Consider the following 13,351-nt stretch of genomic DNA (forward strand, 5'->3'; position numbering starts at 1 on the left):
GGGGGCTCCCTATCAATTATTTAGGCTGCCTACGTAGGAAGCCTGAGGCCTGAGACAGTCTATTACCAGGTGACCTGGCATCATCAGAGTCCTGAGCTCTGATGACTCTGTGACGTCGGGTCACATGTAGTAAACAGATACACTGCGCATGCTTTAGGTGTGCACGCACAATGTATCTGTTTTAACAAATACATGGTTTCCTTTTTACGTCTCTCCTAGGTAGCGCTTTTGCTGTCTCTTTGGGACATGCTTTATTCAGGTATGGACTGTAAGCTCCGCCAACTCTCCGCTAATCTTTTTAATTGGCTCCTGTCACTGTCCTTTGTAAAGGTTGGCCTTTGATTTATTAATAGACTTATTAGTCCCTCCTTAGTACCTCCCTCACTTTTGTTGTTACCTCCCATCAGGACACCCCCTGTTACATGTGTTGTTACTCTGTAGCTTTCAACTACAGCCTCCGAGCACTCTTTTGTTAATGGTCTTTCTCCTGCCTGCTTTCGCAGGCTGGCCACACTCTCCCGCAATGTTTTTTAAAATGTTATTTTTATTTAACTAGCGCAGCCAGCACTAATAATGGCGGCCGCACTTTTGTTCCATGATATAGCCCAACGCGGCTGAATGCCTTTTTACAATGCCATCACCGGCGCTTCAGCTTTAAACCGCTTAAGCTAAAACGCGGGTGACGCGAATACTTGAAAAGCAAAGAAATAGGGAGAAAAAGCAATCGTGGCACCAGTGCTTGAGCTTAAGATCTAAGTATATAGAGTAGGACCAATTGGTTCAAACCATCAGCACAATTGAAGCCTAAACACACTGAATAGTTGGGGGCACTGCACAACCCAAATGGAATTATGGAATAGTCCAACTTAATAAAATGAGGGGGGCGGAGAGGTAAAATATGGGTTTCACGTATACGCCTCTCCTAGAGATACATACCAATCAATTAAAGTATGCGGCCCTATTGGGGATATCTATGTGTCTGAAGGCTTCCTGTGTTTTTGTAAAACCCTCATCCACTTATTAAAGTGCATGCTTCATCATCCGGTTACCTGCCTATACCTTCATTCCCAGGGTATGCTTCGACCTTAGAAGGGAGCGTCTTTAGTGACCAGTTGTTATTGAAGTGGTGATTTATAAGAGATTTATAAGGGACTTCAGATTCCTTTTATTTGTGACAGTTCCTTAATCAGGTTAAATGAAATGAAATAAAATTAAATGAAAAGATAATTTATATAGCGCGATGGCTACCCTAAGGCGTCCCAGGGAGATGAGACATGAGTGATTTATGCCTCGAACATCATAAACATATGTGTCAGCATGTTTCAGCCTTCTCATGTACCCATCAAGGGAATTCCACTATTCTGATTCTGGACGCAGAAAAGCAATATTCTGAGACAAAAGTAATAGAAAGTGTGTGATGATTGGATGAAAAGGAACGGTGCAAATGTGTTACTACACACCCATGCTTCCTTGTTTATGGTTCAAACAGGAGCTGAAAAGACATAACTCCATCGTGAATTAGGAAATTCAGGCAGTAATCAATGTACAGGCCACCATCTTAGAAATGGTGATTCATAAGGGTTGGCCATGCCTCTTTCTTCAGACATATGTCTTCGACCGTGCACAGTCTGAGAAACACAAATTTTAACATCCGCGAAGCAAATGTCTCCACTCCAGCCTCCACCCCCTAATGGTGCTCAGCACAAGTCGTGGAGCGGCCTCTGGGTGACCGCAATGCTTGGAAACGCTAGAACGGTCTAAGAGTGAGTAAGACCAGCTGTGTGCCCAGTGCGGAATCCAGAGGTGCACTGCAGGGTAAGTTCCCTCTCTTCTTCCCAGCACTTGCCATCTCAGGAAAGCTCCTGGCAGGAATGTAACAAATACAAACATAGATTTTCCTTCTTCCATTATATGAAGTCTAGCACAAAGACCCATAGGATTGATTGAGGGAGGAACAGTGTTTTAAAGTGTATTTGGTATCACGGTGAATTCAATGTGTCTGCGTGATATGGGCAGAGTCAATCTGTAGCTGAAATAAAGACTTAGACTTAAACAATTTATTTTTTTTATATTCTGGCCCACAAAAAGAAAATGGCAGCCAAACTAATAAAACAATTTCAAACCAGGTTAATGAATATATTCGCTTAAAAAACCCAAAAGTTAAAGTGACGTTATAGTTAAGTGAATATGTCAATGACTACATTAGCGTTTTGAACAAAAAAAAACCCGTAGTTTCCCAGTCAATGTTAGCACAGCTAACTATAGCTTGCGCCCCTGCCATGCACTGCTTATGACTTCACAAATGACATAACTTATGACATGTTCTACAACATTATTTATGACCTCACTAAAGACCCCTCAAATTACATCATTGATGACATCATCCAATGAGTGTTAGTTTGTTTTACACAATACATACTACTTCCATATTACTTTTCTACCTAATTATCAGGCTGTGTCCAGATGATGGGTGTAAGTGTTTACAAAATGCATGTCCTCCTTATTCATCATAGATGTGCAGAGGAATTGAAATTCATTTTTGTATTGAACACTAACTCTGTATGCAGGTGACCATTGACGATTTTTGTTCAGCATATTCACACAGGTTTTTTGGCTCTGCAGAAAAAGTTTCCAACAGGGCACAAATTCAACATACTGTATACAAAAGGGGCCTATTTACGAGCCCTGTTGCATCACTTTTGCAACTTGGTGCAAGAGCGACACAACTCAGAAATTAGATTTATGAAGCCACACAAGCCCACCTTGTGTGGCCCTGAGTGGCTTCATAAATATCGAGTAAAGCAATGCACTGCAAATCGCTGCATTGCCTTACTCTGTGCTAGGGAGGCGTCTTACGTGGGTATTTCCACGCAACTCCCATGGATTTTTATCTATTCCCAGATTTACTAGAACTGGCAAGTATGGGAATGTCCAAAAAAGATACACCTTCCCAGGAGAGATGCAACTAGGAGATTTCTCCGTTACCTCCTCTTTCTGTGTGTGCTGCATTCTGCAGCACCCATAGATAGAGGAATGTGCTTCTTGGGATTGTTTTTGTGCAGGAATGTACCCCTCCCTGCACAATCCTACAAGCAACACAAGCACCCTTGCATCATGGGCCTTTGCCCGTGCGCAGTATAGGGTGGCCACAGGGCTTGGCTTGTCGCTAGGCCCTGCGACCAAACCTCCACCAGGCCGTCAATGCAACGCACTGTCTTTGGCGTGCACGACATAGGGTTGGCCTTCGGGCCACAGGGACCCTATCCGAGAGGCCAAAACATGTATATTAAGGGGGGGGGGTTGCAGCCCTCTACCCAAACCTTAATTGGCCCCAGCTGTCTCATCTCAAGGGCCAGTTGCAGTAAAAAGGGAAGGGGGCCAGAATAATCTTGGGCCCTACTCACACCCCCTCCCCATATACATTTTAGAGTTTTATATAGCGCGAACTAGACTTGAAGATATCGGGTATCAGAGCGCTTTACATAGAACCAGTTTCGTTACACAAGGACACATTCATTTTTGTTAGGCAAGGGGAGATTACGTGATTTGCCCAGAATCACAGGATGTTGAGCACCGTTGCCGAGACTCAAACCCGGTTCCCCAGCTTCGACGTCCACGGCTCCAGCCGTAAGGCTAAGTATATGCACACACACACACACACACACACACTTAGATTTAAGCATTTTAAGTAAACACTGCTTTGCAATGAAAGGTAATTGGACAAATGAATCTGTGTGGCAAGGTTAGGGGGAGAGGGGAAGTCGGAACAAAACATTGCTGATGCACAGGTCCCAGCTGCAGGTCCCTTTTTCCCCCACAGAGACACGAGTTTTACGTTTTGAAGTCCTTTAGAGAGATTATCGCCTTTTAGAAAAGTACGTGATTGCTTATTGCTTATTAATGCTTCGAAATGTGTGGCTTAGGGGCGTTGAGCTGCAGCTTCATAGTTCATCCTCCCATGGAGTGGAAGTCTTAACCTTTCGAAATGTCGTCAGATGGAATCTCGTACATAGGCTTTTAAAAGTCTTGTTTCTTTGCAGGGGTGTCAAAAATGTTCCAGGTTAGTCGTGTGCTGCAGGAGAGATTGTGAGTAAGGTACGAAGGACAGGGGTAGATTTGTAAGTTGCAGGTAACAGTGGAGAAGGGCTTCAGGTGGAGCCGTCTTTGGTAGCAGTCCAGGAATACGAAGTTCACCATTAATTAGCAAAGATGTGCCTCGGCGTGCAGAGTACCACGGCCGCCTCGTGTTTGGAGGGTGCTGAGCTGGCGGATAGGAGTCCCTGGGCGCTTCACTTTGTGGAAGGAAGGATGGGTGGTTTATATGATACCTCGGTTCTTAATTATTGTTCTTAATTATTGTTCTTAGTATTATTTGAGTCAAGGTAAGCTCCCTACAAGATACACAGGTCAAGTAAACGTAGCTATGTCCTGCACCTTCAAAAATGACATGTTTTGGATCAATTATGGCAAATGCAGAATTCCTGTGCTTTTTTTGTATTTCGGGATTATATACATCTAGTAATGTTAGACCAACTTCCGAGGCCTTTTTTTAATAGTATGTAGGTGGGTATGGATTTTTGATCACGTATAGCCAGGGTCGCAGGGTTTGCTCCATAGTTACCTCTATTCTGATATTCTTTTCATCTGTGCCAGGCTTCTAGGGTACACCGGGGGAAGGTAAGGAGGCATTTAAAGTGCTGTGCGGATCAGTGCGACCCTGCGAGACAATCCGCAATAAGGCCTTTTGGCAGTGTTGAGGGAGTGAAGCTCGCAGACGGGCTTCAGTTTCTCACAGTCGGGCACAGAGCGCCATCTTCTGGTTAATCACAGTACTACGTCAAACCTACACTTTCCACAAGTTACTGTGCGGCCTCCTCTGTAAATGTTGTATGTAATAAGTGATTTGCCCAGAATCCCAGGATGTTGAGCGTCCCGGCTGAGATTTGAACCCGGTTCCCCAGCTTCCAGGTCGAAGGGCCCAGCTGTTCGGCCACATCCTCATTCATGTAGGGCTTTTTACCCCTGAGGAGGCACTGAAGTGATTTTACGTATTTGAATGCACGTTACTGCATGCAAGTCTATACTATGGATAGAAAAGTTTGTCTCTCATATGGCGTACACGGATAGTGCAGGTGAATCACGAGGACTTTAGTTGTGCTCTTAACTTAAGGGTACAAGTCCTAAAAAAAAATAAGTGGGGCGTCTAACCTAGTTAATCAGTATGCAAGTGACATCACGGCACGTGACATCACGGAGTGACATCACAGGAAGTGGCATTATAAGAAGTGACAAGAGATCTTAAGCCCTCACATACATGTTTACCAAGTCGATCATGAGTACATTGGAGCACATTTCGAGTAAACATGCAAACCCTCCTGATTATGGGAGAAGACTCACTTTTGTAAGCTACACATAAAACTATGTTGCCTTTTGTCAGGGTAAACTTCCTCTACCCATAGTGCTTTACAAGAAAAAATACTGATAATTTGATTATTAAAACGCCTCGTCAGGGGAAGTAGGTGATATATAAATGCTATTTATTTTGTGTAAATACTGGTAAAGACCAATACATCTGACATTCTTACGGTGCATGCATATCTAGTAAACAGGGACTGAACAAAGTGAAGAGCTGCCTCTCCTAAGTATGTGTGAAGTGTTAACGAGGTGTGAGCATTTGTTTCACCTCTGTATGCATTTTCATCTAGGTGTGAGGCTCCTGACGCTCCCAGCCAGGAGACTTGAACAGTAGGAGGCCTGATGACCCTTCAGATTCTGCCTTTGTTATGGGCCTAGCAGGAGTCTGCAAAAAGAAAGCCCCGTTTCGCCTGCACGTTGTTGCGGATCAAAAGCATACAACAATGTGCAGGCGCTAATGAATGTGTCTCAGTGTTTGCAAATTACACTGGGATGAATTCAACATATTTTTCAGTGGGGCCCAACTTCTTGACAGGGTGGACGGCGTCCACCCGGTGAAAATAGTGGGCGGGTGCCGTTTACCTGCGTGTACCCCCGACTTGTGCCCTGCTTAACTTGTTTTTGTTGCTGCAGCTAGGCATGAAGTTGAAGATTAAGGAAGGATAGGGAAGTCCTAACATTGTTTGAAGTCACATTCGCTGTGGAGGTCCTGGCCTCGAGGCTAATCCTCGAAAAGTCCGCTTCTCCGTCAGTCTTCAGGTCAGTCCAAGTCGAAGTCTCGACAAAAGTACAAGAAAGTAAAGTTTGACTCATCCACACTCTATCTGGTATTCAAAGTCTAGCGGGAAAGTGTGAGGGAATCTAAATGAATCCCACAATTGGCCCTAGCAGCAACACAGCAGCAAACCGCGCCCTTGAGAGAGGCTTTGTCAGCACCGCCGCTAACAGCGCCCTTGAGAGAGGCGGCTTCAGCACCTCCGCTAACAGCACCCTTAAGAGGCGGCGTCAGCACCTCCACAAACAGCGCCGCTGAGAGAGGCCGGCGTCCACACCGCAGCAAACATCGCTATTGAGAGAGGCCGGCGTGAGCACCGCCGCAAACAGTGCCTTTGAGATAGGCTGGCATCAGCACTGCTGCAAACAGTGCCTTTGAGAAAGGCCTAGAGAACAACACAATTGCCATTACTGAGCTCTACTCGAATACTGCTTAACATACAACCTTAAGAATCAAACAATAAGGTCCATGTTTTAAGCCACCATCCCTTGATTTATTTCACAAGTAATGAACAAAAGTTTTTCTTTTCAACAAAATCTTTTATGCATGTGTATCAAATATAATACAAAAAATCAACACACTATGTACACTAATTACACAACATTTTCAACACACCCCGACATCCAATAGACACCAGCACACATACACCAGACAATTTGGCCAACAAAAATAACACTCATTCTCACACCATTCATACTGCACCCCAGCGCATATCAGGCTCACTGTTGCTTGACCTGCAAACTGGTGATGAAAAATCGTAATCCCACTAGCAATACAGCATTAACTCCAATACATTATATAAATAATTAAACAAATGGAAATTGTCAAAATATGACAGACGGAGTCAAATCACTGTACAAAATTTTTGTTTGCCATGGGACAAAAAGGGTCGACGCGTTTCAAACCCGCCTTATTTGCGGGGTTCTCCTCAGGACCACAATATTCTACAAAAAAGACAAACATAGCTTTAGGCTCTCTCAAAAAGGACAACTTCAGAACCTAAAACAATGCACCCATCGGTACTGCCTGCCTACCTTAATTCTTCAATAGACCACTCAGACTCTTGAAACAAGATACATGTGCCAGCATTTCTGTAAGAAACACACAAGACAGAAAAACAACATGCAATTTGTCGTGCTAATCCGTCAACGTGAAAGATATGGGAATTTAAATGGGCAGTTCAAAATACTCTGCTTACCATATGTTGCACCGGACATGTACACCAACGTGTAATTTACTGGTGGCTAGGGCCCCTGTTGTAAATAATGGCTAAACATTAGAATTCGCAAACCAAGGGGCCAGGCGTCTTAACTATTAAAAGCATAATCGCTCACCATTTTTGCCCAAAAGCCGTTGTAAAGGTGATGAGGTGATGGTCTCCGAAATTCGGAACCTAAAGAACAAGCAATCAACCGATCAGTCTCAATTCTTCACTTCAATCGCGTGTCTTAAAAGATATTCGTATACGCGCATGTACCTGATAATCTTCTAGCCGCGTTAAATTCGGATTGCTTGTGTTTCCGCAAAAGGTGGCGCGGGGAACAGCCATGAATTTAAAGATCCTCGTTTCTCATTGGATAGTTTGCCAGTCATGTGCTCGTATAGTTACTACAGTAACACTTCCTGATCGTGGTTGTAGTTTATATTTGTAGTTCAAAACAGACAAAGTCTAACATTGATGCGAGCTCTGACATTTGGATCGGGCTCGTCGTTATGCGTTTATAGTCCGATCATCCTGATCGTGGTTGTAGTTTAAATTTGTAGTTCAACACAGACGAAGGATAACATTAATGCGAGCACTGACCTTTGAATCGGGCTCATCGTTATGCGTTTCTGGTCCAATCATCATTTGTGTGAATGTGAGTTCGGACTTGGCTTTCCTAATTAATCGAACTCACCGAGTGAAATGATTATGGTTGTGTCCAAGCAGGGCAATATTGCAGCAACCACAAAAAATAGCCGGTCAGGCTTGAAACACTATTCATGGGGTTAATACAAACACGCGTCTCACTTTATACCCAAATCCCGCAGGAAGAAGCATTGGCAACATTGACATACTTTTTGGAGACAAGGGAGAAACCAGTCAGAGTACCCACTTGCTTTATTATTGAACTGGCCAAATTTGCACTACAGAAGAATTATTTCACTTTTGGATCTGAATTCTTCTACCAATTAAGAGGAGTAGCCATGGGCTGGCCCTTCGCCCCAGAGCTAGCGGTACTATTCATGGGCCTATACGAAGAAAAATTTGTGTACAACAACAATTCCTATATTGATCACATCTCAAATTGGATGCGATATATAGATTATGTTTTTTTCATCTGGTCGGGGTCACAAGATCAACTGAGCGATTTTTGCCATTGGCTAAATGCCAGAAGTAGCGACATTAAATTCAGCTGCAATTCCTCAAGTAATTTGATTACCTTTTTGGGTGTCCAAGTCTACGCCTTAGAAGGCGGTCTAGCAACTACTTTGTTCCGCAAAACTACGGACCGGAATAAAGCGCTCCACTACACCAGTAACCACCCTAAAAGTTTGAAGCAAAACTTGCCCTTTGGGCAATTCTTAAGGATTCAACGGAATTGCTCATTCAAAGACTAGTATCTCCTTCATGCTAATAGTCTTATGGACCGTTTACTGGAAAGGGGTTACCCTAAAAAACTACTTAAGCGTGCACTTCGAGCATGGTGGGTGCCACGAGAAACTTTACTTGAAAAAAGAACCAAACCAGAAATGAGGAGAATAGTGTGTGGAACCACGTTTTGCCCTAATGCCCATCAGTTAAGGAAGATCATTCTCAAGAACTGGCATCTGGTGGAAAAACTGGATAGTAAATTATCTCAGCTCCCTCTATTTGCCTTTCAAAAAGAAATAAGTATTGCGAACCATGTGGTTCGGGCGGCTCTTCCAAGTGTAGAAGGAGCAACCTTAAGGAGCATGATGGGTCTGGCACCAGTTGTGGGCCATCATAAATGCGGCACCTGTTCTTGTTGTGATCAGACTATGCAGGGCTCAGTATTCACCTTCGAGGGCATCCATTGAAAACCCGACACGTTCACTAACTGCAAATCAAAGAACGTCGTCTATGGGATTCTGTGCCCCTGTCTCAAACTATATATCGGTAAAACCAGTCAGGAGGTGCGTCAAAGAATCCCTCCGCATAAGTCAAGGCTTAGGAAGAAGGTGGTACATGCCCCTCTTGTGAACCATTGGTCAACAAATGGTCAAGCGGAGGATGATTTGAAATGGACTGTGATCTCACAAATTGAAAATGACCCCCGGGGAGGGGATACCGAATCAAGACTGAGTCCGCGTGAGGCATTACTAATAATGAAATTCAACACAGCATCTCATGGCCTCAACGAAGTATCTGAAATCTTTAGGTCTTAAGTTCAGTGTTGATGCCGCGTGTTTGTATTAACCCCATGAATAGTGTTTCAAGCCTGACCGGCTATTTTTTGTGGTTGTTGCAATATTGCCCTGCTTGGACACAACCATAATCATTTCGCTCGGTGAGTTCGATTAATTACGAAAGCTGAGTCTGAACTCACATTCACACAAATGATGATTGGACCAGAAACGCATAATGACGAGCCCGATTCAAAGGTCAGGGCTCGCATCAATGTTAGACTTTGTCTGGGTTGAACTACAAATTTAAACTACAAGGATGATCGGACTATAAACGCATAACGACGAGCCCGATCCAAACGTCAGAGCTCGCATCAATGTTAGACTTTGTCTGTTTTGAACTACAAATATAAACTACAACCACGATCAGGAAGTGTTACTATAGTAACTATACGAGCACATGACTGGCAAACTATCAAATGAGAAATGATGATCTTTAAACTCATGGCTCCCAGAGTTCCCCGCGCCACCTTTTGCGGAAACACAAGCAATCCGACTTTTGTTCATTACTTGTGAAATAAATCAAGTGATGGTGGCTTAAAACATGGACCTTATTGTTTGATTCTTAAAGTTGTATGTTAAGCAGTATTTGAGTAGAGCTCAGTACTGGCAATTGTGTTGTTCTCTAGTTATATGGACTCAGCCTTACTGAGTTGAGTCGAGACCCTGTGTTGTTTTCTTGATTTGAGAAAAGCCGGCAACAGCACTGCCGCAAACAGCGCCCTTGAGCGAGGCCGGCGTCTACACCGCCGCAAACAGCGCCCTTGAGCGAGGCTGGCGCACCGATGCAAACAGTGCCCTTGAGAAAGGCCGGCATCGGCACCGCCGCAAACAGTGCCCTTGCGAAAGACCGGCATCAGCACCGTCGCAAACAGCGCCCTTGAGAGAGGTTGTGTCAGCACCGCCACAAACAGCGCCCTTGAGAAAGGCTGGCATCAGCACCGCTGCAAACAGCGCCCTTGAGAGAGGCTGTGTCAGCACCGCCACAAACAGCACCCTTGAGAGAGGCTGTGTCAGCACCTCCGTAAACAGTGCACCTGAGAGAGGCCGGAGTCGACACCGCCACAAACAGTGCCCTTGAGAGATGCCGGCGTCAGCAGCACCGCAAACTGCGCCCTTAGGGGAGGCTGGCATCAGCACCGCAGCAAAGAGCCCCCTTGAGAGAGGCCGGTGTTAGCACCGCAAACAGCGCACTTTAGAGAGGCCAGTGTTGGCACCGCAAACAGCGCCCTTGAGAGAGTTCCGCGTCCGCACCGCCACAAACAGCGCCCTTGAGAGAGGCCGGCGTCAGCACTGCCGCAAACAGCGCCCTTGAGAGAGGCCGGCGTCAGCACTGCCGCAAACAGCGCCCTTGAGAGAGGCCGGCGTCCGCACCACCGCAAACAGCGTCCTTGAGAGAGGCCGGTGTCAGCACCTCCGCAAACAGCGCCCTTGAGAGAGGCCGGTGTCAGTACTGCAAACAGCGCCCTTGAGAGAGGCTGTGTCAGCACCGCCACAAACAGCACCCTTGAGAGAGGCTGTGTCAGCACCTCCGTAAACAGTGCACTTGAGAGAGGCCGGAGTCGACACCGCCACAAACAGTGCCCTTGAGAGATGCCGGCGTCAGCAGCACTGCAAACAGCGCCCTTAGGGGAGGCCGGCATCAGCACCGCAGCAAACAGCCCCTTTGAGAGTGGCCGGTGTTAGCACCCTGCAAATAGCGCTCTTGAGAGAGGCCGGTGTCAACACCGCAAACAGCGCATTTTAGAGAGGCCGGTGTTAGCACCGCAAACAGCGCCGTTGAGAGAGTTCCGCGTCCGCACCGCCACAAACAGCGCCCTTGAGAGAGGCTGCATCAGCACCGCCGCAAATAGCGCCCTTGAGAGAGGCCGGTGTCGGCACCGCAAACAGCGCCCTTGAGAGAGGTCTGCGTCCGCACAGCCGCAAACAGCGCCCTTGAGAGAGGCTGGCGTAAGCACAGGCGCAAACCTCTCCCCTGAGAGAGGCCGGCAACTACACCACCGCAAACAACTCCCTTGAGAGAGGCCGGCGTCAGCACTGCCGCAAACAGCGCCCTTGAGAGAGGCCGGCGTCCGCACCACCGCAAACAGCGCCCTTGAGAGAGGCCGGCGTCCGCACCACCGCAAACAGCGTCCTTGAGAGAGGCTGGTGTCCGCACCGCCGCAAACAACGCCCTTGAGAGAGGCCGGTGTCAGTACCGCAAACAGTCAGTAAATTGCTGTGTACAACCAGCCATAGCATATACTTTGAGAGTACACCCAGCAGTACCAGAGGAGTAACTCAAAGGTTTGGCGGTGTATTGTATGCTCTGAGGCATCCACTCAGGAGCAGCATGGAGCAAACCTGTAGGAATAGACAAGGCAACCATGGTAAAATGTACTCCAAATAGGCAACCCAAGAGCAGTAGGGAGCAAACTGCAGGGAATGGTATACAACCAGCCATGGTATGTGGTCTAAGGAGTCCAGTCGGGAGGGCAGAGAAACTACCTACAAGAATGTACCATGTACGTTCCGCCATGGTTTATGGGCTGAGGGTCCACCCAGGGACAGCAGGGAGCAACCCTATTGGAAAGAGCAGCACAACCATCTATAGTATGTACAACAAACCAGTCACAGTCTATAGTTTCTAGACTTTTACCCGCATTAGAAGAACATGTCACAGGAGGGTGAAACGTTGAAAGTCACAGAGTCTAGCATATGTGGTGTTAATTGGATGGTAAAATCTGAACATTTTTGGGTTGAGTGAGCATATGCAGAAATGGTTTAAGGGAGGAGAGTGCTTGAAGAATATAGACAGGAGCTATACATTCAACCAGGAGCTCGTTGGTGCTACCTACTGGAGTCAAAGGTTGAAGGGCGAAGATGAGAGGGCTATGGTGACTAATTCTGGGGAAAAATTAGGTAATGTTAAGAGAGAAGCAGGGGTGAGAGGGGAGGGAGTGGAGTAAGAGTGAGAACCGAAAACAGGGCAGGGGTTCTAACCCGAAGCCCTACCAGGTAAGTCACCTCTGGTATTGAGGGAGGTGCTTACTGGTCCCACCCAGCAGTGGTTTATCAAGCTTGCAAAAGTTGATTTCTCGGTAGTGTTTTTTTATTGAGAACAGCGACTCGGTCAGCCCTTGTCAGCATGTGGAATGGATGTGGCAGCTCTATGTCTACCGTCCCACTAAAGCAATACCAAGTTTATTACTTTGTAACGAAATGTAACACAGTATGCATACTGTTGAAAGGCAATTACATATTAATTCCCACCTTCCAAAAGACAGTTCTGTATTTTCTCCAATCAGTCTTCCAGATGCTGGCTTTTTTGTTATCCTGGAAGAGGTGTTTAATGATAAAGGGAATGTTACCAGCAAATGCAAAGCTTTTAGACCAGACCCGTCCACCCTCAATATATGGTGTTATGGCTTCCCCTTGTAACTCCGCCCTATAGCCAGTCGGCCAAATATATCCCCCAGCAAAATAAATTGTTTTCCCAAATTACTAGCTGTATTATTTTGATTGTAAGCCTAAGTGTGCATGCCCCTTTAAAATAATTCTCACAAGCTGCTAAGTTTTATTTTTAGTTTCCACCTCATCTGTCCTTGAATTCTTCCCCTTTGCTGCAGCCGTCATGTTGGGATTATGTCTCATACGCCAGCCTCACATCCAGACTGTTGAAGAAACATAAACAGGATTAACTGTGTTAAGAGATCAATATTTTCTTTTCCCTTCTCCTTGGAGTCGACAAAAAGGGTCTTTGCGTATTCATTT

The 13,351-nt window shown here is 45.9% G+C and overlaps 1 protein-coding gene across 2 annotated transcripts in view; it reads left to right on the top strand.

Annotated features, from left to right (window-relative positions):
- CD276 (CD276 molecule) overlaps window positions 1–13,351 on the top strand; it is a 239,585-nt gene that overhangs the window by 149,917 nt on the left and 76,317 nt on the right. The window lies entirely within an intron of this gene.

Source organism: Lissotriton helveticus, chromosome 3_2 (assembly GCF_964261635.1).
Source record: "Lissotriton helveticus chromosome 3_2, aLisHel1.1, whole genome shotgun sequence".
Lineage (NCBI taxonomy): Eukaryota > Metazoa > Chordata > Amphibia > Caudata > Salamandridae > Lissotriton > Lissotriton helveticus.